Here is a 21950-nt window from a genome sequence, read left to right as displayed (position 1 = left end):
AACTTCCACTACCTGGGTGGGCTCAGTTCCCAACAGCAGGTCTGGCATGGCCGCTTCCCGAGTTGAACTATTTCTACAACGCTCTAGAAAATGCACCTGGAGGGTCCTTACAAATTCTGCTCCATCTAGACCTCTAACACTAAGTGAATCCCAGTCAATGTTGGGAAAATTAAAATTAAAATCACCACCATCCTGTTGTTCCCACATCTTTCTATGATCTATCTACATTTTTGTACCTCGATCAGTGTCGGGAGGCCTGTAGTACAATCCCAGCATTGTTACTGCACCCTTTCTCTTTCTGAGCTCTGCCCATATTGCCTCACTGCTCGAATCTTTCAAAGTGCACTCCGTCAGCACTGCTGTGATATCTTCTTTGATCAGTGATGTTTGTCATCCACCCCTTTTACCTTCCTCTCTAACTCGCCTGAAGCATTAATGTCCTGGGATATTTAGTTGCCAATCACGCCATTCCCTCAACCAAGTCTCAGTAACATCAATAACACTATATTCCCAAGTACTGTTCCAAGCCCTAAGTTCATCTGCCTTACCTACTATACATCTTGCATTAAAACTACAAGTCCCTCTGTGTTCATCCTCTGCTTCCTGCCTCCTCTTCCCCTCAGTCATGCTGATTTCGTTATCTAGTTACTTAGGCTTTAGTTACTACCTCCTTTCAGTTCAGCAAACAGATTTGTTACGCAATCCCCTGCCACATTAGTTTAAACCCTTCCCAACAGCGTTAGCAAATGCACTCCATCGAACACTGGCTCCAGTCCAAACCAGATGTAGACCGTCCAATTAGTAATGGTCTCACCTCCCCCAGAACCGGTCCCAATATCCCAAAAATCGGAACCCCTCCCTCCTGCACCATCTTTCAAGCCACACATTCTTCCTGATTATTCGATCATTCCTACGATGACTAGCATTTGACAATGGTCGCAGTCCTCCGAGGTCCTACTTTGTTAAGTTGGTTCCTAACTCCCTAACGTTTTCTTGTAGGATCTCGTGCCGACGGCACATTAATGTGGGGAGCAATCATTCAGGCCCATAGAGTATTAGGGATACTATATTAGACTGATGAATGGACTCTGTCACTCCAAATATTGATGATCTTGTTCATGTTGATCGTGTTTTTGAATGTCCTGCGCGTTGTAAACTGCACGCCTTACTCTGTCCAAGTTTATTTTTCACCCTATGATCTGTGTATCCTTGCTTACTGTCATCTGTCTGTACTGCTCGCAAATAAAGCTTTCACTGGACTTAGGCACATGTGACAATAAATTTAATAAATTAATTATTTCTCACCCTAACTTTGTCTCTTTTAGAAATATGTGATAGTCGTTAACCCTCACGTTTCAGCGCAATCATCTCTGTTTGTCTCCTAGCACGACAGATTAAATACTCAGTTCCATCACTGTCTCCTCATGGAGTCATCATCTCATGGATTAAACTGTTGTTACTTGTTTGAGCTGCGCCTGTGCTAATGAGATCGTGCCTTACAAAGGAGATCATACCTCTTTACAGTGCCGCAAATACTCTCTCATCAAGGCCCTACAAATACAGGAAAACGGCTTTACTTATGCACTTGAATCATATTACAATGAAGGGCAGCATGTTGTATAAGATGCTCAATACTTACGGCCTTGGGTGTGCTATTTTTGGTGACTCATGATCAAGGACATTCAGGTCCTTTTGAAAAACAACACTTCTCAACCTTGTACTATTTAATCAATACAAAATGAGTTGCATGCTGTTTATTTCTCACATCCAAATCATTTCTATGCCTTGAAACTTATTGTGGTTCAAACACTGAAACTTGTGATATCCCATGGACTGCCTTCAGTCCATACAAGTGCAAGAAGCTCAGCATTGCTTCCACTGACCAATTCTCAACAATGTTAGCAACAATGTAAAAAAAAAGTATTCTGCAAATTCAAATATATCACTCCCACTCTTTCTCTCTTGTGGATGTATCAACTAACACAAACTCCACAGGTTTCTCAACGATGATTTCCGGTTTCTAAATCTAAGCTGACTGTACCAAGTCACATCATGGTTTCCCAAGTGTCGTGTTATAAAATTTCTCATAAAAGGTTCTAATATTTTCCTCAGACCTAACATCAAGGTACCCTTTTATTTGTTTTACCTCCCACGCCGGTTTTAAATATTTAGGATTACAATAACTACTTTCCAGTCTGCAGGAACGATAAATTCCAGAGTCTAAAGAAATTTGTAGGGTAATCAATACTTCTTTCTTGTCGTTACAACGTTTAAAAGACATTTGGATAAAGACATGAATAGGAAAGGTTTGGACGGATATGGGACAAACGCGGGCAGGTGATACTAAGTTAGTTTGGAATTGGAATAGTCAGCATGGACTGGTTGGACCGAAGCGTCTGTTTCTGTCCTGTATGACTCTATAACTCATTCACTGGCTGCAATGCCACTTCCCTGAAAACTCGGATGGAACTCATTTGGTGCAGTAACTTGCCACCCTTCAATTAAATTAGTTTTTGAGTTAGTTCATTTCATTAATTCTAATCATGTTCTTATTTTCACCAGTCAATCTGTCCCATATTATTTCTCGAAGATTTTCGGTACCTTCCATTATGGAGACAGTACGAAGGTATTACCCTCAGCAGCAGGCAGAGATGGATTCCGTCACTATGTGAATACATCGGAACACTGCAATTGGGAGATGATGGACGTGACACCCACTCCTGCTCAGAAAGTTCTAGAATCAAGACAGTTCAATTAAACTGTCACTTCCTGGACACTGACAGCATAGTCCTCTCCCTCGTGTGAGGTTACAGGTTATACTGAAACTCATTTTAGCATCAAACTGACGTCAAACTTTGAACCTGGCATAAGTCCAAGTCGAGGTAAGAAAAAGCTTGTGATCAAAATATGCGTAACGAGAAGAGTTGCCAGAAGAGAATTGTAACTGGAAAGGTCGGAATGATGGTTTATTCAGAAACAGTGTTGAGGCAGAAGTGAAGACTGGGATATCGTGAAGGTGGGAGTGGACAGGTTTTGTGGTTGACAGAATATTGAGATATAAATCAGCTCAGGATATAATGGGATAATCGTGGTTATGAACACTTTCGTTTCTACTCAGATGCTTGTAAGTGAGGGATATGAAATTCATGGTATAGAAATGGAGATTGTGATTAAAAGTGAAGACAATAGTTTGGATCTTTGACAAATATACACTACAGAGAAAACTATGATATTCACAACGGGTTAGAGAATTAGTAAGTGGGCAGAGATAGACTCACCAGGAACACCAACAATAGCGAGGACGGGATAGTAACCTGCCTGAATAGTCATCATTACATACCGTCAATCGAGATGTTGTTACTACACTGAAGTCTCCTCCACCACAACAACTTCCAGTATAAAAACTGCTTCTGGGCAAGACTGCCCTGAACATACACAAGAAATACGGATTTCCCTGGATTTTACTCTCACAGCTCTTACCAGTTAATTGTTTATCGTTAACACAATGCAATTCTATAATCTGTTTGTAAAGATGCAAACATCATATTGCACAATTTGTATGCCTTTTCTTTTTGAGACTTTTTGTAGCCTTAGCGCAAAAGTAAGTGTTCTATTTAAAATTGACCTGTTTATTAGGATTCAAGGGTCAGACACAGCACGTATATTCACGGGTTAATAAACAGAAAGGAATAGAAGACAGTGGCTGTGGAGACTGATGAGGAGCAAAGTGACATCCCCACCAGTCCCCAATGTCTTTTTGACAGAGAGAATAAAATAAAATGCAGTGAAAGAAACAGAATATATTCGGAAGAAGAAATGGCAAGTGACAATGTAAACAAAACAGAATCATTTCAAATGGAATGGCTGAACAGCGATTGGTGTGTGTGTGTGTGTGTGTGTGTGTGTGTGTGTATCTGTATGTCTGTGTGTGTGTGTATATATGTGTCTGTGTGTGTGTCTCTGTGTGTGTGTGAGAGTGTGCAGATAGATAAGATTGTTCATATGTGTGCACCATATTCAGAATGAACAAGAGAGACATGCTTAACAAACATGATGCATGTGATGTACAAAATTTATAAAATATTAATATGTTATTTACTCTTCAGTTGAGATGTTATGTTCCCCTTCTCTCAACGTACCGTCTGCCTCCTGCCCCTTTCTGGAATTCCCTGATCTAATCTTTCATTCTTATTGGATGGATGTTATACATTCCTGCTTCTGGAGTTCCAACTTGTTTCAGTTAATCCATTTTCTACCAGGAAACATATGCTGGGTTCGGTCAACAGTTGGTGCCTGTCATATTGATGGAGATAAAAGTTCTGGCATCAAATCCAGGATTTCAATACATTAATCTGTTGCACATATACTGTATAAAGGACCACTGCACACAGGAATTGTCAAACCAAATAGGGAAGCACATCTAATTCTATCAATCATGTAGACGTCTCTATTTTTACATCTCCACGTCTATATTCTCTCTCTCTGCCACTGTCTTTTCATCTGGTTAATAAATCCTCCAGTCGTTCTTCGTGTCCCATGTCTCAAACTTCCCTCCTTCAGTTTACATCTAATGCTCACTTTTGGATGAGATGGCTTATAATTGAGTAATGTAACTAAAAAGACATGAGGGTGGCGTTGGCCAGAGTTAGTTGGAAGGGGAGCTGAGCACGGGAATATGGCGAAGCAGCAATGACAGAAGTTTCTGGAGATAATTCAGCAGCACATCAGAAATTCATCCCAAGTAAGAAGAAAGATATTCAGCGGAAGACAAGGCAGCCGTGCGTGATAATGAACTCAGGGACAGCATAAAAGCAAAAGAAAATGTGCACAATGTGGTGAAGATTATTGGGAATCTAGATGATTACGAAGCCTATAGATTCCAGCACGGATAACTAAGAACAGCAAATGGGCGGAGAGGGAGAAATTTGATATTACGCTTGTTAAACGTGTAAAACAACATTGAAAGAGATTTTTAGATATATAACAAGGAAGATAGGGAGTAAAGAACAAACAAAGGAATGTTGGAAAATAAAGCTTGAATAGTTACGGGAAGCAATGGAATGGCAGAGGAATTGAATACATTGAAACAATCTTCACGGTGGAAGACACCAGCAAAATGTCAGAACTTCAAGACAGTCAGAGAGTAGAGGTGAGTATAGTGCCAACCCGTAAGGAGAAGGAACTGGGGAAAATGAAGTTGGATCAGTCAGCGAGACCAGATGGAGAACACCCCTTAGTTATAAATAGATGCCGAAGGTGATTGTGGAGGCATTGCTGGTGATCTTTCAGGATATTTTGGAGTGAGGGAGGTCTGGTAAATGTAAGGAGAGATGGACACAGAAGACAGGAAATTACAAATGGCCAGGCAAGTTGAAACTGTTGTATAGAAGGACTTAATGGATCCTTACGTTTATGAATAAATGCGTGGAGTATAAGAACAAGGAAGTTCTAAAGTATATTGGACGTGGTGTCATTAAGCTTCAGCATAACAAGAGTTACATTTACAATGCTATTGCGAACAGCAGACTTGAAAGTACGGTTGAAACAAAGGAAATTATTTCGAAGCGGACAGGAGCATTCATGACAAAGAGACTGTTTCCTTGACCCTGTAGTTGGAATGTTGAGATAGGCTTGACAGTAAACAGCTAAAATAAAATAAAATGTATAGAATGCACAACAAAATGTGTTACTGCGGATATAGCAATACATCGGAAGCTGAAAAAGCACAGCAGGTCAGACAGCATCCTAGGAACAGGAAAGTCAACGTTTCAGGCTAAACGACTTCATCAGGATTGTGCCGGTGAAGAGGAGCCAGGAAGTAAATAAAGGGAGGGGCGTGGGGCTGAGGGAAGCGTAGATGGGATGACGAAAAGGTATGCAAATAGGGGGATATTGTGATTGGTCAGTGGGAAGAGTACAGCGGATATGCGAACAGGAAGATGGACAGCTGAGGTCAGGTCAGGGAAGGGGAACATGAAATAGGCTGTGGGTGGAGAGATTTTGAAGCCAGTGAAGTAAATATTGAGACCAGTGAAGAGTAAGCTCTCAAGCTGAAAGATCAGGTTATGTTCCCTAGATTCTATTTGGCCTCACTCTGGCAGTGGAGGAGGCCAAAGATGGACCTGTCGCTGGATGAGCAAGGGGGGCGGGGGGCGGTGTGAGCGAGCAATTGAAATGAATAGCAACTGGAATGTTGGGTTGGTTAAAGTGTGCAGAGAGCAGATGCTCCATGACTATGTCGCTGAAACTCCCTTTGGTCTCCCTGACAGAGAGGAGACCACATCGGGAGTTGGAGACGTGCTTAGTGGGGCAGGACCAGGCTCTGTTTGGAGCACCAGTGCTCTGAACACAACAACCAACCCGACTTTCCAGTTACCTTCCATTTTAATTCCCCCTCCAACTCATCCGGGGACATGCCCATCCATAGCTTGTCCACTGTCAGAGGAACACCACCTGAGAGTCTACCTTTGAAGCTGATAGCCCAATGGCCTCAATATTGACTGCAGAAGATTCAAAATCCCTCCATACGCAGCCTTATCCCAAGTCCGTTCTCCGTGACCATTCCCAACTGTCCATCTTCTCACTCACATATCCGCTCCACCCTTCCACTGACCAATCACAGTAACCTCATACCTGCATGTATACATCACCATCATGCCAACCATTCGCCATTCCATATCCCTCCACTCCATTTCTGGGCTCCCCTCCACCTCACCAGTCCTGACGAAATGTCCAATATCAAAATATTGCCTTTTTGCTCCTCTGATTCTGTCTGGTCTTCTGTGTTTCTCCAGCTGCAAGTTTATTAACTCTGGCCTCTCGCACCTGTAGTACTTACTCTCTCCAAGTTGTGGAACTATGTAGTCTACATATAAGAGGAAATACATTTGGACATTTGAGAAGATCGCTAACTTTTTCCTCGTTTCTTAACAACCCAACACACACCTTCCAGAAGAAACAGCATTTCACTTGTAAGCTTTCAATCCAATCTGCTGTCATTGCTGCTCACAATTCAGTCTCCTTTAAATTGGGAAGACCAAACAGAGACTGCATTGAGGAACACTCCCACTCTGTCTGTAGGAAGAGCCCTGACCCACTCATTGTTTCCCATTTCAATAACCTACCTTGCTCTCATGCTAACATTTCAGTCCTGGACAGCTGCAATGTTCCAATGAAGCACAACCCAGGCTCGAGTAACACCTCACTTTTCACTTTGGTACGTTACAGTCTGTAGGAGTAGGTATTCAATTCCATAACTTCACAGCATGACGCCTTTATGGCTGTTCTTAAATCTTCATACATTCCTTCTCTTGGTCTCCCAATGAACTTGTCCTGTTTATGAATCGTTTGTCTTGCACTCAATTAAGGAACCCAATCCCCCCCCCCCCCCCCCCCCCCCCCTTTACAATCTAATGTATACTCATTTTACATTTGATTCTCTTTTACCACAAACAAAAGTCCATTCGTCAGTGGCATTGCGCCTCCACACCGTCTGTTTCCCGTCACGCCTCCACTACCTCTGGCAAGGGATTAAAAAGCCCTTTTTCCAATCCTTTTCTGTTCTGAAGAAGTGTCACAGTGGACTTGAAACGCTAACTCTGTTTCTCTGTCTCTGGAGATGCTGGAGATCTGCTGTGTTTCTCCAGAAATGAACAAAACACATTTTCAATAAAACAAAAACTGTTGATACCGGAAATCTAAAACCAGAACAAAACAAAATCTGTGAGCCTTGACGAACGATCACTGGAACCAATGATCAACTCTACTTTCAATCCACAGATGCTGCCAGACCTGGTTAACTTCCCCAGGAATTTCTGTTTTTCAACACGTTTCAAAGATGTGTGTCAACGTTGCTCAAACCCTCTGTCCAACCTGGAGCACTATATACCGGGAAGTGAAAGATAACACAAAAGATGCACAAATTCGTTGGTTCTGAAACTATGTAAGGCTGGCATCACTGACACTCCAGAGCTCTTACTCTTAGGGAGAGAAACAGCGGGAGTTGTAGCACATACTGGAAGGTAGCACATACTGGAAGGGAAAGCATTCAGATGAATATATTAAAGCGTGATGAGGAATAAGACAAACTGTAAGTGTGACACCATCGAGAGACCCTCAGTGGAATGAGAATATAAAATTGGGCGTGTACCACATCAGAAACCATAGTAGGTCACTGAGTACGTGGCTGATGGGTGAATGGGTCTCGGTGTGAACTGGGGAACAGGCAGCAGAACTGTATGAGAGATATTGCAGTTCAAACCGTGTATTCCATGTGGTTATGTAGACCACAGCAACGGTCGAAGCAGAATTATATAAAACTATAATCTGTAACTTTTTGCCCCGGTTAATCCCTCAGTCTACAATTACCATCAAGCTGATCTATGGTTCAGTGACGAATGTGGGTAAACATGACAGGGTCAGAACCATGTGCCCCTAAAACTGATGAGAACCCGTTAATGCGACCACACTTGACTGGTTACATTCTAAACAGCAGAACTAACATCTGATAGAGAGGGCGCAATGATACAAAGACTTACAGATCAGATCGAAGTTTAGCAGTCCTGCCACACCCAGTCATAAATGGATTAATCAACTCACTGCAGGACACATGTCCCCATCCTAAATAATGGAACAGCCCTGCACATCAGGGCAATAGACAAGGATTTGTATCTACACCATACTCAGCCAGAAGTGTTGAGTTTATGATTCAACTCACTTTGTCAGGATGCCCACAGAATCACAAATGGCAGGTTTCAAACAATTTGATTCGCTCTATGTGACATGAAGAAACATCTGAACACAGTAGGTACGACATAGGCAATGTACAACAAGCCCTGTCCCTGGGGAAGCTATTTCATTCCATTTACAATTCTGACATCTATCTGACAATGTGGAAAATTACTATGACAAGCCACTTAAGAGGAAAATAATTACAGTATGACAAATATCACCCCCTCAACTCCATTACGACAGTCAAATGGGTGGGAGGTCTTTTTGACAGAGCCGTGAAGCAGCACAAAAATTACCTGCTCAGTGTGGTTTCCGATCGGTCCCCATGTGGAACTGGCCCTGTTGTAGAAATGTCTCTGGATTACTAACCCAGACCAAACAAATGCTCTAGCAGCTGGAGGAAGTTAAAAGCAACTAATAAAATGTCGAGGTCTAACATTTGGTGTCAGTAACAATGACCGTGAAGCCAATGTCGATTGTAACCACCAATTTGCTTCTCCAATGTACTTTCAGGAAGTGAATCTCCCGTGCTTTCCTGGTCTTGCCTAAACCTGACGCCAGACACACAGACATGTGATAAACTCTTCAATGGTCTCTGAAACAGCCAAGCAAGACACTGAATTGTATCAAACTGCTCCGAGGTCTTAAAGGATAACCCGGACATAACACCCAGCACCAGCCTCGATATCGAAAAGGGAATGGGAAGCACAGTCCTGTCGACCCTGCAGAGGCCTCCTTCCTAACATCTGAGTTCTTGTGACAATATTTACAGAGCATTCCCATAGATTGCACAGAAACCTCAGGAAAGGAGCATGTCATTCAACACAGTGAGCCTCCACGTTCTCATCATGGCCGAGGATCTCCTCAATGCATTTCTCCAATAGCAGACTGAGATATCTTACAATTGATTCCGTCAACCAAATGTTTGAGATGTTTGCAAATAGCTAGGACCCAAGGACATATTCCTGAGATACCCCACGAGCCTTCGTCTTCAATAAAATGATCTATTTATTTCTGGTCCAAGGGCTGCTTTCCTGGAGCTAGTGCACTCTTACATGCTTCCTTTTTTCTTATTTTCTCCCCCACTTTTATCTCTGTAACTTACTGACCTCAAGCTGGAACCAGGGTTTGGACCTCAAGCCGAGCGCAGTGCGGAGGAGAGTGAGTCCTTACTTACTTTTCCGGAGCAAGCACAGGACCTGGAATTGACAGCTGCTAGATCAGCAGAGACTACGTGGGTGAGATAGGGCCCAGCAGCAAACGGTGTTTCCTGAGGATTAGAGACTTGTCTGCTGATTGGGTCCTGCACTGGTGGTGATGAAGCGGATAGTGGAAGGCCATCATGGTAACATCAATGATGTGGGTCTAGCAGTAAGAGACATGTCTCTAACATTGGAACGGTCTGTCACAGGGGGCAACAAGCCGGTGATGGAGGAGTATCTGCCCAGTGGCAAAGATGATGCCTCAGGATCAGCATCTTCAATGTTGCTGGGGTCTGGTGTAGATGGTGATGTAGCTGTCATGGAGGGATTGGTTTGCAGCTGTGGTCGATGGTGAGGAGTTGGCTCACAATTCATCAGCTCTCTTCAAGCTGTATCCTTTTTTTATTCCGTTTTCTTCAATTGTTCAAAATGGCACCACTTTGTGGCAACACGTGGACGCTTTTCACTGTATTTTATTATATTTATCCTGTAAAATACACATGGTCATAAAATCAAAATCAAAGAACTTTTACTCACTCTTTCCTGCCAGCTGTCCCTTTCTGAAACCATGTCCAAACATTCGCCACAATCCCATTAGATTTGATTTTGCACACTGGGCTTAGGACTTCAGTAAAAACCATTCTGAAAATCGCCCTCGTAATAATACCCTTCCCAATCACCTCTCCCTCAGCATTCTGTGCTCCAAAGTAAACCAACCAAAGCTTACCCCGCCTCGCTCCATAGCTGATATGCTCCATTCCAGGGAAAATCCTGGTGAATCTCCTCTGCACCCCTCCAATACAATTACATCCTTCCTGTAATAAGGTTTCCAGAACTACACACAATATTCCATCTTGGCCTAAGCATAGACTTTATAGCTCTGACAATGTATATATTGATGAATGAAGGCTGCGCCAACGGTCCCCGCTGCCTTCTTAACTAATCTATTAACCTCAGTCAAAATGTGTGTTGCTGGAAAAGCACAGCAGATCAGCCAGCATCCGAGAAGCAGGAAAGTCGATGTTTCGAGAATAAGCTCTTCATCAGGAATGTGACCCATCATTCCTGATGAAAAGCTGAGATTCGAAACGTCGGTTCCCCTGCTCCTTGGATGCTGCCTGACCGACTGCTTTTCCAGAACTACACTTCGTGATTCTGATCTGAAACAGCTGAAGTCCTCAGTTTTTCCCTAACTTGCTAACCTGTGCAGTCACATTCAGGGATCTGTGGAGAAACACCCTCTGAGCTTCCTAATGAACTGCCATTCATTGTATATTCCGATTTTTGGTTCCTTCTTCAAAAGTACATCACCTCATATTTATCAGGGTTACTATCCATCTGACCACCTGACCATTCCATGTGTATCTTCCTGCAACATAAGGCCTTCCTCCTCACTGCCAACCATCCGGCCAATCTTTGTGTCAAATACAAACTTTACTATCACACTCCTCCATCCCCCTACACATTCACATCTAGATCATTTATGAATGCTATAAATAATAAGGGACACAGCACTGATCCCTGTGGTACACCAGGGGACACTTGTCTCCAGTCACACAAACAGCCTTTTGCCTCCACCCTCTCTCTCCTGCCAATAAGACAATGTTTGATATCACTCACTAAGTTGCCCTTGATATCATGACTTTTTTAAAATCAGTTTCCAATATGGCCTTTGTCAAAGGCCTTACTGAAAAACCATATAAACAACAAGTTCGAAAATATACAATAACATTCATTTGGTATGACTTCCCTCTGATGATGTCATGCAGACTATCATTAATTAAACCTTGCCTCCCTAAATAGAGATCAATTTTCTCCTTTCCTATTTTCTCCAGTACTTGCCCTAACACTGATATAATACTTACTGGTTTACAGTTCTCCGTTCTATTTCCACCATCCTTCCTGTAATGTGGGACCACATTAGTTGTTCTCCAGTCATCTGGCAGCTCCAACATCCCTGTGGCCAGATTCCACTTAAAAATGGAAGTCAGGGCCTTTTGTGCTTTGTGTCTAACAGCAGCCTGTGATACAACTCATCCAGACCTGGCAATCAGTACAATTTTGTACCAGCCAAAGCCTCTTATCTCTGCTCACATTTTATATCAGACTGTTTAAGAGCTTCCCAATCCATCTTCTTGTATTCTGTCCCTACAATCTCCTTTTCCGAAGTAAAACTGATATAGAGCTCTCATGTTGCAATCGATCATTATTCTCCAGCTTCACGCATAGAGTGCTCCCTTGGTCTCTAATGGGCCTTAGTTGTTTTCTGGTTATTCTGTTCTGATTGATGTACGTGGAGAACATCTTGGGATTCTCCAAAACCTTTCCTGGCAACACATCTCCCTGTCCCTGTGTCAGTCCGTCTCTCCGTGCGAACTTTCTAAGCTTCACTGCGTTCTCCTTTCATTTTGGCAATCACTGGAGAATACAAACTGAGTTTCTCCATCAGTTAATCTTGCCTCTAATAAGATAGGCATGAAAGTAACTATTTAGTTTCACTGTAATTTCCTAGTTCTCTGCAAGAAATTATCTTGTGTGGATATTCACCATTCCACACGTGTCCTTTTCTTCACTTTCCCAGAGAAGCGTTTGATCATCCTTATGCTTCTTGTTCGTTTGCATTCTTTTTTAAAAATTTCCTTATCAGTTCATTGGTCCTCAAATGTCTCTGAATCCATGACTTACAACAATATCTGGTATTTTTCTGAGCTGCTTCCTTTGATCTAATGCAATCTTTAATTTATTTTGTTAACTATTGTTAAGTCACCTTACCCCTTTGCTGTTTGAACTGTGGTGAACATGTCTATATTGTACATTTTATGGTGTTTATTGAAACAACAGCCATTACCTGTCTTCCAATAAATCTTTTCCATGTACTTCTCCAATTCAATGAAGCTGATTTGCGCTTCATATTTTCGTGATTTGCATGACTCAGGTTTATGACCACAATTAAAAAATAACTGTTTTGTATTCAGACGTCATATAAAATTCAATAAATTGTAATTACTATTCCCAAAGCCTCCTTTTCAGCAGGGTTTTCAATTACCACTTCCGATCACATAACACCAATGTCAAAATAGCCTGACCTCCACCTCAGTGCTCAACACACTGTTAAATAAAACCATCTCAAATACGCTCATGAAATCCATTTACCCTGCATTATTAGTCACGTGGGTTAAAGCAGTTTAGATGTAGCTTGAAACTGTTCATTATTACTGTGGTACGCATAAACCTGGGTATCTAATTTCCTGTTTTGTAACATAGCTGAAAATGTGTTGTTGGAAAAGCACAGCAGGTCAGGCAGCATCCAAGGAGCAGGAGAATCGACGTTTCGGGCATGAGCCCTTCTTCAGGAAGTTTCAGCTCTGATCTCCAGCATCTGCAGTCCTCACTTTCTCCTCGATGTTTTATCACATACATAACTTTTGTATTGCAACTTTCACTTTGATATATAACTCCCATCAATCTTTGCTTCTCCTTGCTGTTTCTAAGCTTCACGTTACCAGATTCTGTGGCATTTGACTGATGTGGCCTCTGGGGAGATTAATGGTAGGTTCACATGAAATATTTGGTGAAGCCTATTTGGACGTTGAGATAATCTCGTCACGTTATCATTCTTCCCAAGTGTTATTATGACATTTTCACCAGATCTCCCGTTATGCTGGTGGGATAGAGAAGGACAATGATCTTTCAACAATGCTATACATTCCCCCAGACAGTTCAGACTGCTCTAACATGGGCGGGAACTTTATATCATGTTGGTAAAGTGTTGCTGATGTTGTACAGGATCATAATCAGATCACATCTGGAGTAGTGTGTACATACTTCATTTCCTCATTGAAGAAAGGATATTGTTTTGTTGGAAGCAGCTAAGAGATGGTTCCCTCAACTGATTCCTGCAATCAAGGGGTTAACTTATAAGGAAAGGATGATCAGTTTGATCCAATATGAATTAGAGTTTACAAAATGAAAGATGATCTTTTTTCTTGGATAGAACACCGGAAAGAGTCTGCAACTGAAACCAATTACACAGCCAATTCCATTTCTCCAGCCTGAGAGTTGTGACAAGCAAAGTAGACAATAGAGATCCTGGAGAAGCAAAGTACCTGAGCTTTGAAAAGGGACTGATTAAACGATGCACAAAATATTAAGATGTAAAATAAGAGGACATGGGTTTGGGAGGAGGTCATTCGCCTAGATAGAGGGCTGGTGAGCCAACAAAATGCAGAGAGATTGAATAGTTGTTTCGTTAATGATTGGTAACTTTTGGGGTTCCATAGAGTTCAGACCACATGACCCGAAAATTTACCATTTATTGTATCATTTGGATGAGAGTTGAAAGGTGTGGCGCTGGAAAGGCGCAGCAGGCCAGGCAACATCCGACGAGCAGGAGAATCGACGTTTCGGGAAAGTAGATTTCTCCAGCTTCCTTATTTCCCCTCCTCCCACCTTATCTCTGTCCCAACCCCCGGATGCAGCACCGCACTCTTGATCTGCAATCTTCTTCCCGATATCTCCGCCCCACCCCCTCTCCGGCCTATCACCCTCACCCTCACCTCCTTCCACCTATCGTATTCCCAGCGCCCCTGCCCCAACCCCCCCCCCCTACCTTTTATCTCAGCCCGCTTGGCACAGCAGCCTAATTCCTGAAGAAGTGCTTATGCCCGAAAAGTCGATTCTCCTGCTCCTCGGATGATGCCTGGCCAGCTGGCCTTTCCAGCAACACACTTTTCGACCCTGGTCTCCAGCATCTGCAGTCCTCACTTCCTCACTTGGATGAGAGGAGAGAAAACACTAAAGCCACATTTTCAGCTCACACGAAAGCAAGTGGAAAGGTAGGGTGATATAATGAAGATGTAGAACATTTACAAATGGACTTGAACAATTTAGATGAGTGTGCCAACTCTGGTAACTAAACTTTAACGTGGATAATATGGGATTAACTATTTTGGTCAGAGGAATCGAGCATGTTATGGACATGGAGAGAAACTTCAGAGTGCTTATGTGAAGAGGCATCTGTGTGTCCTTGTGCATACCACAGAAAACTTACATGGAGGTACAGCAGGGAATGAGAAAGGCAAGTGCAATTTCAGCATTTACTTGTAAAAGAATAGAGTATAAAGGGAAGGAAGAATTACTGCAATTCTGCAAGATACTAGGGAGACTGTAACTGACATACTGTGTTCAGGTTTGCTGCCCTGACTGCAGAAGGTATGTAGTTACGATGAATTTACTGATCAATTAATTAGATTGATTCCAGAGATGAATTTTTCTTTTAAAGAGAATTTGAGCAGTTCAGACCTATACTCTCTGGAGTTTAGAAGAATGAGACGAGACCTCATTGAGGTCTGGAGGATGTTAAAGGTGATTGACAATGTCGGCGTGTAGTGGATATTTCCTATTGTGGGGAAAACTAGAACAAGAGATCATAGTTTTAGAATTAGGCAGATCAGATTTAAAACAGGGGTGAGGAGAATTACTTATCTCAAAGGGTTGTGACTCTGTGCAATTCACTACCCCAGATTGCAGGGGATGCTGGGACATTGAGTAAATAAAGGGGTATGGAGAGTGGGCAGGAACGTTTGACTGAGACCGTGATGATGTCAACCATGATTGTATTCAATGGCGGAACAGACTCACGGGGCTGGATTGCTGACTGATGCTCCTCGTTCTTATTCAGACCTTCGACGTTATTACACAGGAATGGGGAGGACTGGTTATCAGACAGGAAGCAGGCACTCCGGATAAATCTGTCATAATGAGTTCCACAGAACGTGACCAGTGTTGATACACAGTGACCAGTGCAGGGTCCTCAACTGTTTACAATAGATATCAATGATCAAAATGATAGAACCGATGTGCTGCTAATAAGTTTGGTGATGACACTAAGATAAGCAAGACATTAAGTTATCAAGAGAATGTGGAGAGTCTGCAATTGATATGAAAGCTAAAGTCAATAAATAATACTTTGTCAAGTGGAATATAACGGAATATATAACCTGCCAGCTTTTTCAGGAAGAATGGAAGGCAATGTGATTACACGACATAGTGGTACAATGTGTTCTGGAGAGTTCACTCTGACCCATTCAGATATGGGAAGTGTTGCTCCATCTCCCTGACGGTCTGATCCCTGGCATTCCCAGTGGACCCATTGCTCTCAGTACACAAGGGATAGTTTGATGTGGTTAGTTGGCGGTGGGGAGTGGTCAGGGGGAGGGTGTTTTGAGCCGTGTACCAAGGAGACAGCCGTTATCCGAAAGGCTATCCTTTCTTTCCGAATGGAGACTCAAAGACGATGGGAATGGCTGACTGTTTCTGAATGAAGAGGCAGTGGCTGCTACCAGGACAGTGGTATTCACCAACATGCTGTACTGTGCATGGGCACACTGTAACATTAATGAGGTTAGAGTTCCTTCAGTTCCTGTAGCTCTCCTCATTAACATTGGGACCCCACAGCGCCATGTACGTCTTCGGGAATCCTGCTATACAGAGAAAACACGGATACACCCAGCAATTCTCTGTTGAGAGAGAAAACACTCACCTCATCCAGCATATATATCCTTCGTCACCAAATGATGACAATGATGCTGAGATATTGGGAGATGATGGCTATGTCCCAGTCCTGCCTGGAAAGTTCTGGATCTTAGAAGCTGACTGAAACTGTGACCATAACAGCCACGGGCAGTACCATCCTCCCCCTGGTGTGAAGCTGCAGGTCGTGTTGAAGGCGGTGACACCCCGATCTGTGCCAAGCACCTTGTTCAGTCAGGGACTCCTCACACTCTGCTCCAGGGTTAAGTGGAGCATGGGAAGCTGTTCCTGGAAAACACCTGGTGGACCAAGCAGACCCCTTTCCCCACACACACTAACTCCGTAGTTTCAGAGCTTCCCGTCTCTGCAGCCTCTGCTTCATTTGTTGTTCATGTTACACACCCAGATGCTGTAACTACAGTCCCCAGGCTCCACACAGGGTTGGTTCACCAAATCCTCAGGTCTCCCTGAATATCTCAGACAGCTCCAGCAAACCATCCCCAGCCCCTCCACTAACGTTTCAATAACAGGAGACAATCAGACGCCCCGCAGCTACAAGTGTTATGGACTAGGCCAGACCACCTCAAAATATTTTAAACTGGCAGCCTCGACCTTAACCTTTGCTTATTTTAAGTGTAGATGTGAACTGTATGTTCCAGATGTGTTGCAACTGGTCACTCACTCTATGTGAAGCAAAATGCAATCCATTCAAAGGTTCCAATTAAGACACAATCAAAGAGAAGAAAAATTTGGGATAACTTCTCTACTGGACTCCTATGCAAACAATAAATACGGTGCCTTCTACTAATTAACTGTGCTAATACAGGAACATCCCGTAAACAAACCGCCGGCATAAAGGTAAATTCAAATACAAAATCGTATGTGCAGTTTTCCAATCCAGGAGGAAGCAACTATAAGAGAGTTTTCAGAGAGAATAGCAGCTGGTGATCATGTATTGAAACTTCGACCCCTTCTGGGATACCAAGCAGCTTCTGAATGCTGTAGCTCATAAGAAAACGAGAAACTGACAAGTAAATAAAGTTGGGTTTGATGGTGATATGTCGGAGAGGAGAATGGAGCCGATAGGTGGGAATGAAGATGGACAGGTAGGACAGTTCATGGGGGCGGTGCTGAGTTGGAAGGTTTGATCTGGGATAACATGTGGGGAAGGAAAATGAGGAAACTGGTGAAATCCACACGGATCCCATGTGATTTCAGGGTCCCAAGGCAGAAGATGAGTCTATCTTCCTCCAGGCGTCGGGTTGTTAAGGTTTGGTGATGGAGGACGCCCAGGACCTGCATGTCTATGGCGAAGTGGGAGGGGGATTCAAAGTGTTGAGCCACGGGGTGGTGGGGATGGTTGGTGCGGGTACACCAGCAATGTTCTCTGAGGTGTTCCACACATTGGCATCCTGTCTCCCCAATGTAGAGGAGACAACATCCGGAGCAATCGATGCAGTAGGTGACTTGTGTAAGTGCAGATAAAAGTCTGATGGATGTGGAAGGATCCTTTGGGGCTCGGATGGAAGTGAGGGGGAGGTGAGGATGCTGGTTTTCCAATTCTTGCGGTGGCAGGGGAAGGTGCCAGGATTCGAGGATGGACTGGTGGGTGGCGTGGACCTGACAAGGGAGTCGTGCCGGGAATGTTCTTTACAGAATACAGGTAAGGACAGGGAAGGAAATATATCCCTGTTGGTGGAGTCTGATTGTAGGTGGTACAAATGGGGGAGGATAATGCGTTGTATCTGGAGGTTTCGGTTTGGTTTTATTTGAGGAAGAGGGGCACTCTTTTCCCTGTTGCGTTTGGAGGGGTGGGATTCGAATGCAGAGGTGTGGGAAGTGGATGAGATGCTCTGGATGGCATCATTGACTATGTGGGAGGGGAAATTGCTGTCGTGAAGAAGGAGGCAATCTGGGATATACACTGGGTTCAGAGTGTGGTGCTGGAAAAGCACTGCAGGTCAACCAGCATCCGAGGAGCACCACACTCTTGACACTAATCTCCAGCATCTGCAATGCTCACTGTCGCCTACACGCTACGTTCAGCCATTTCTGCAATAGAATCATTAATTCTGCTCTCATTGCTATAGGAAAAAGATGTTGTTGTATTACAGGCTGGGCTGTTTTCCCTGGAGCGCCGAAGGCTGAGGGTTGACCTTATAGAGGTTTACAAAATTATGAGAGGCATGGATAGGATACATAGACAACGTATTTTCCCTTGGGTAGGGGAGTCCAGAACTAGACGGTATAGTCATAGGGTGAAAGGGGAATGATATAAAAGAGACCTAAGCAGCAGCTTTTTCACGCAGCGGGTGGTGTGTGTATGGAATGATCTGCCAGAGGAAGTGGTGGAGGTTCGTACAATTGCAACATTTAAGAGGCATTTGGATGAGTACATGAATAGGAAGAGTTTGGAGGGATATGGGTCGCGTGCTGGCTGGTGGGACTAGATTGGGTTGTGATATCTGGTCGGATGGACAGGTTGGACCGAAGAGTTTGTTTCCATGTTGTAAATCTCTATGACTCTATAAGTATGTTGACGGTTTTGGAGGCCTCGATGGTTGATGTTGAGCTACAGAGATAGTATGAATAGGCTGAGCCTATATTACCTTGACCGTTGACTTTGAGAAATGACCTTACTGAGTTTTATAGAGGTGAATCCCGATGCTCCAATTTGAGCAATGCCAAAGGACAGGGAAACAGACAGAACAGTTATTCACATTAAAACTGGACAATTACTCATGGTACAAGTTACGAAACTATGGAGTTAGACTGAAGAATGGGACTGGTTGGAGGAGATAGAATTTGGAGGGTCCAATCACATGATTGAGAACAAAAATAAAGGCATTGCCATATCCACTGAAATGGTTCGTTATATCACATTCTCAAACCACCTCATAGAGCCAGACCAGACACCATAAACCCAGATGAGTATGTGTTCATCATGGAGCACTGTGCAGACCAGGATGGTGCCCTGTGCAATACAACCCACAATCTACCGAGAGTGGAAAGGTATGCAGACCACAGCAGTGCATTCATGTATAAACCCAGATGAGATATGTGACCCGGGTGTGTAACTGTGTCCATCACCCCAGTACATTTCTCAGAACACTGCGATAGATCGCTGCCCAGTGTGGGTTAACTTGTAGCCCATGCTGGAAGTGACAGGATGTGCATCTCCCGTCCATTTCCAGCTCCATATTTACACTGTGCCATGATAAGGGGTGCTGTGGGTGTGAGAATCATGGCCAGAGAGAGATCGCCGGGGAATCGGTTCAAATATCCCTAAATAGGAGGGATTTGGTGTTTAGACAGAGTCCGCGAGATTCAAAGACAATGTCATGGAAGGATGTGCTCACAGATTCCAGAATGTTGAAATGTAGATATGCCAATAGTTTTTGCAGCATAAGCCAATGTTTCCAGGAATTACGGGAGAATGGGATATTGCTGTGAGGTCAGATGGTGGAGAGTTTTGGATGAGCTTTTTGTTCTGCAGCTTTGTAACTGGGAGTAGGACCAGCAAAGTCATCGACTCATTGGGCTGAATCTAACAATAATTTGTCTCAGTGACACTTTCTTTGAATGTGACAGGGATCGTCTGCACGAGGCCGAACTAATTTCCTGGTGCTATCTTATCGAACTCGTCTCATTTCATGGTTACCCCCCATCAATGCCAGACCGATTCTCCCACCCATCATGACTGTAGATAATCACTATTGCCCGAATGCCCCTGGATATTCCACGATCCCTGGCACTGGTGCCAGCTTTAAAAGGCCAATGGCACATAGTTGAGTTTTTTCAGTTCAGAGCGACCCCGCACAGTTTACCCCGAGCATGACAGACAAGGGGCAATTACACCACGTTTTGTCGACAGGGGCACGGAGGTCCTGGTGGATGGGCCAGTACAGAGGGGGGTCATTCTCTTCCCAGAATGGGCCACACCACCAGACCCACCGAGCATGGTCTACCTCCCCTCCCCCCAGCTCAGTGCAGTATCTGCGGTCTGATGAAATGTCCAGCAACACAGGACAAGCATCAATAACCTTCCCTGCTCTGTCAGGATAAGGGTCAGCGTATTCTGTCTGCTCCCTCCCACTCACTGTGTATCTGTTATAGCACCTATACCGAACAAGGCTGATGCTCCATCACTTTTACTCCGATATGCAGCACCTTCCCCGCTCCCAACTCTCTCTCTCTGTCTCTGTCTCTCTCTCTCTACACTCCACCCCCTACATTAATAACACTGCATGGATACAACACTGTGGACCAACTACCTCTGGATACCTCACCATTCAGCCCCATCCACCAGTACTAACAACTGAGCCACCCACTCCTGCCATCACCCCTTCAGTCCCTTCCTCCCATTCCAGGAGAAACAGCCTGAAATCGGACAGAAAGGGCCAAGCTGCGTGGTGGAGTGCCCGATATCCAATCCCTCAGCAACCTTTCTGCTGCCATGTGGGAAGGACGCTGGTATGAGCTGGAGAGACGGGGACGATTCGAGTGGGAGATTCTGAAACATCCACGTCCCACCGACCGAGTAAGGAGCAATATTCAGTGAAGTGCAAATCTCATTTTAAACCCACTGGCAGTTCCGTTCCTTTGCCCCCGGCACAACGTAGAAGCCGTGGCCCTGTTACCATCTCCCTTTTTTGTCGAGCTGGTACAAATGGAATCCCCACGGTCTTTGTGAGCAGGAGGATGGGCTCACAACACATCGTCACCACCACCTCCCAGGAATGGAGCACGGAGGCTCCCTCCTACACCTCCTCCTGTAAACAGTTCAGATACTGAAACTAATCTATGAGATTTATTGTTCTCCCCACTTGTCCCGACATTTTTAATAATCTGTGCTCATTTACACCCAGGGCCTTCTGTTCCTGAACCCCCTTTATAACCGTACAGCCTGTTTTATACTGTATTTCAATGTCCTTCCTACCGAAGTGCATCACCTCACACTGCTCTGCATTAATCCTCATCTGCAATAAACCTGAAAACTACACCAATGTGTCACTGTCCTGTTGGAGTTCCACACTGTCCATCACAAACTTTATAATTCTTCCAGGTTTGGTATCTGCATATTTTGAAATTGTCCTACAGTCACACGCCACACAGAAATACTGATTCACTCACAATTGTGAGCAAGTGCAATATTCACACACTCCCTGAGGACAGACTTAAATACTGACACCCACCAGACAAAGCAAGTGAAATGTTGACAAGGTCACCCTGGCGCAAGAAAAATACAGACAGACATTCCATGTCTGTATTAGTTTCTGCGTATTAATGAGTTTCTCTCGATTTCTGTATCAGTGTGTGTGTGCATCTGTGTGTGTCAGTGTGGGATGAGTCTGGCAGTCACTACGGTGCTTACAGTGATGTAATATCCACCTGACAAGAGTTCTGAGGAAGGGTCACTCGACCTAAAACATTAACTTTCATTTCTGTCCACAGATGTTGCCATACCTGCTGAGCTTTATTTTGCTG

Source organism: Chiloscyllium plagiosum, unplaced genomic scaffold (genome assembly GCF_037043375.1).
Source record: "Chiloscyllium plagiosum isolate Xiang-an unplaced genomic scaffold, Cpla_swu_hap1 HiC_scaffold_48, whole genome shotgun sequence".
Lineage (NCBI taxonomy): Eukaryota > Metazoa > Chordata > Chondrichthyes > Orectolobiformes > Hemiscylliidae > Chiloscyllium > Chiloscyllium plagiosum.
Note: the sequence above shows the minus strand (reverse complement) of the source record.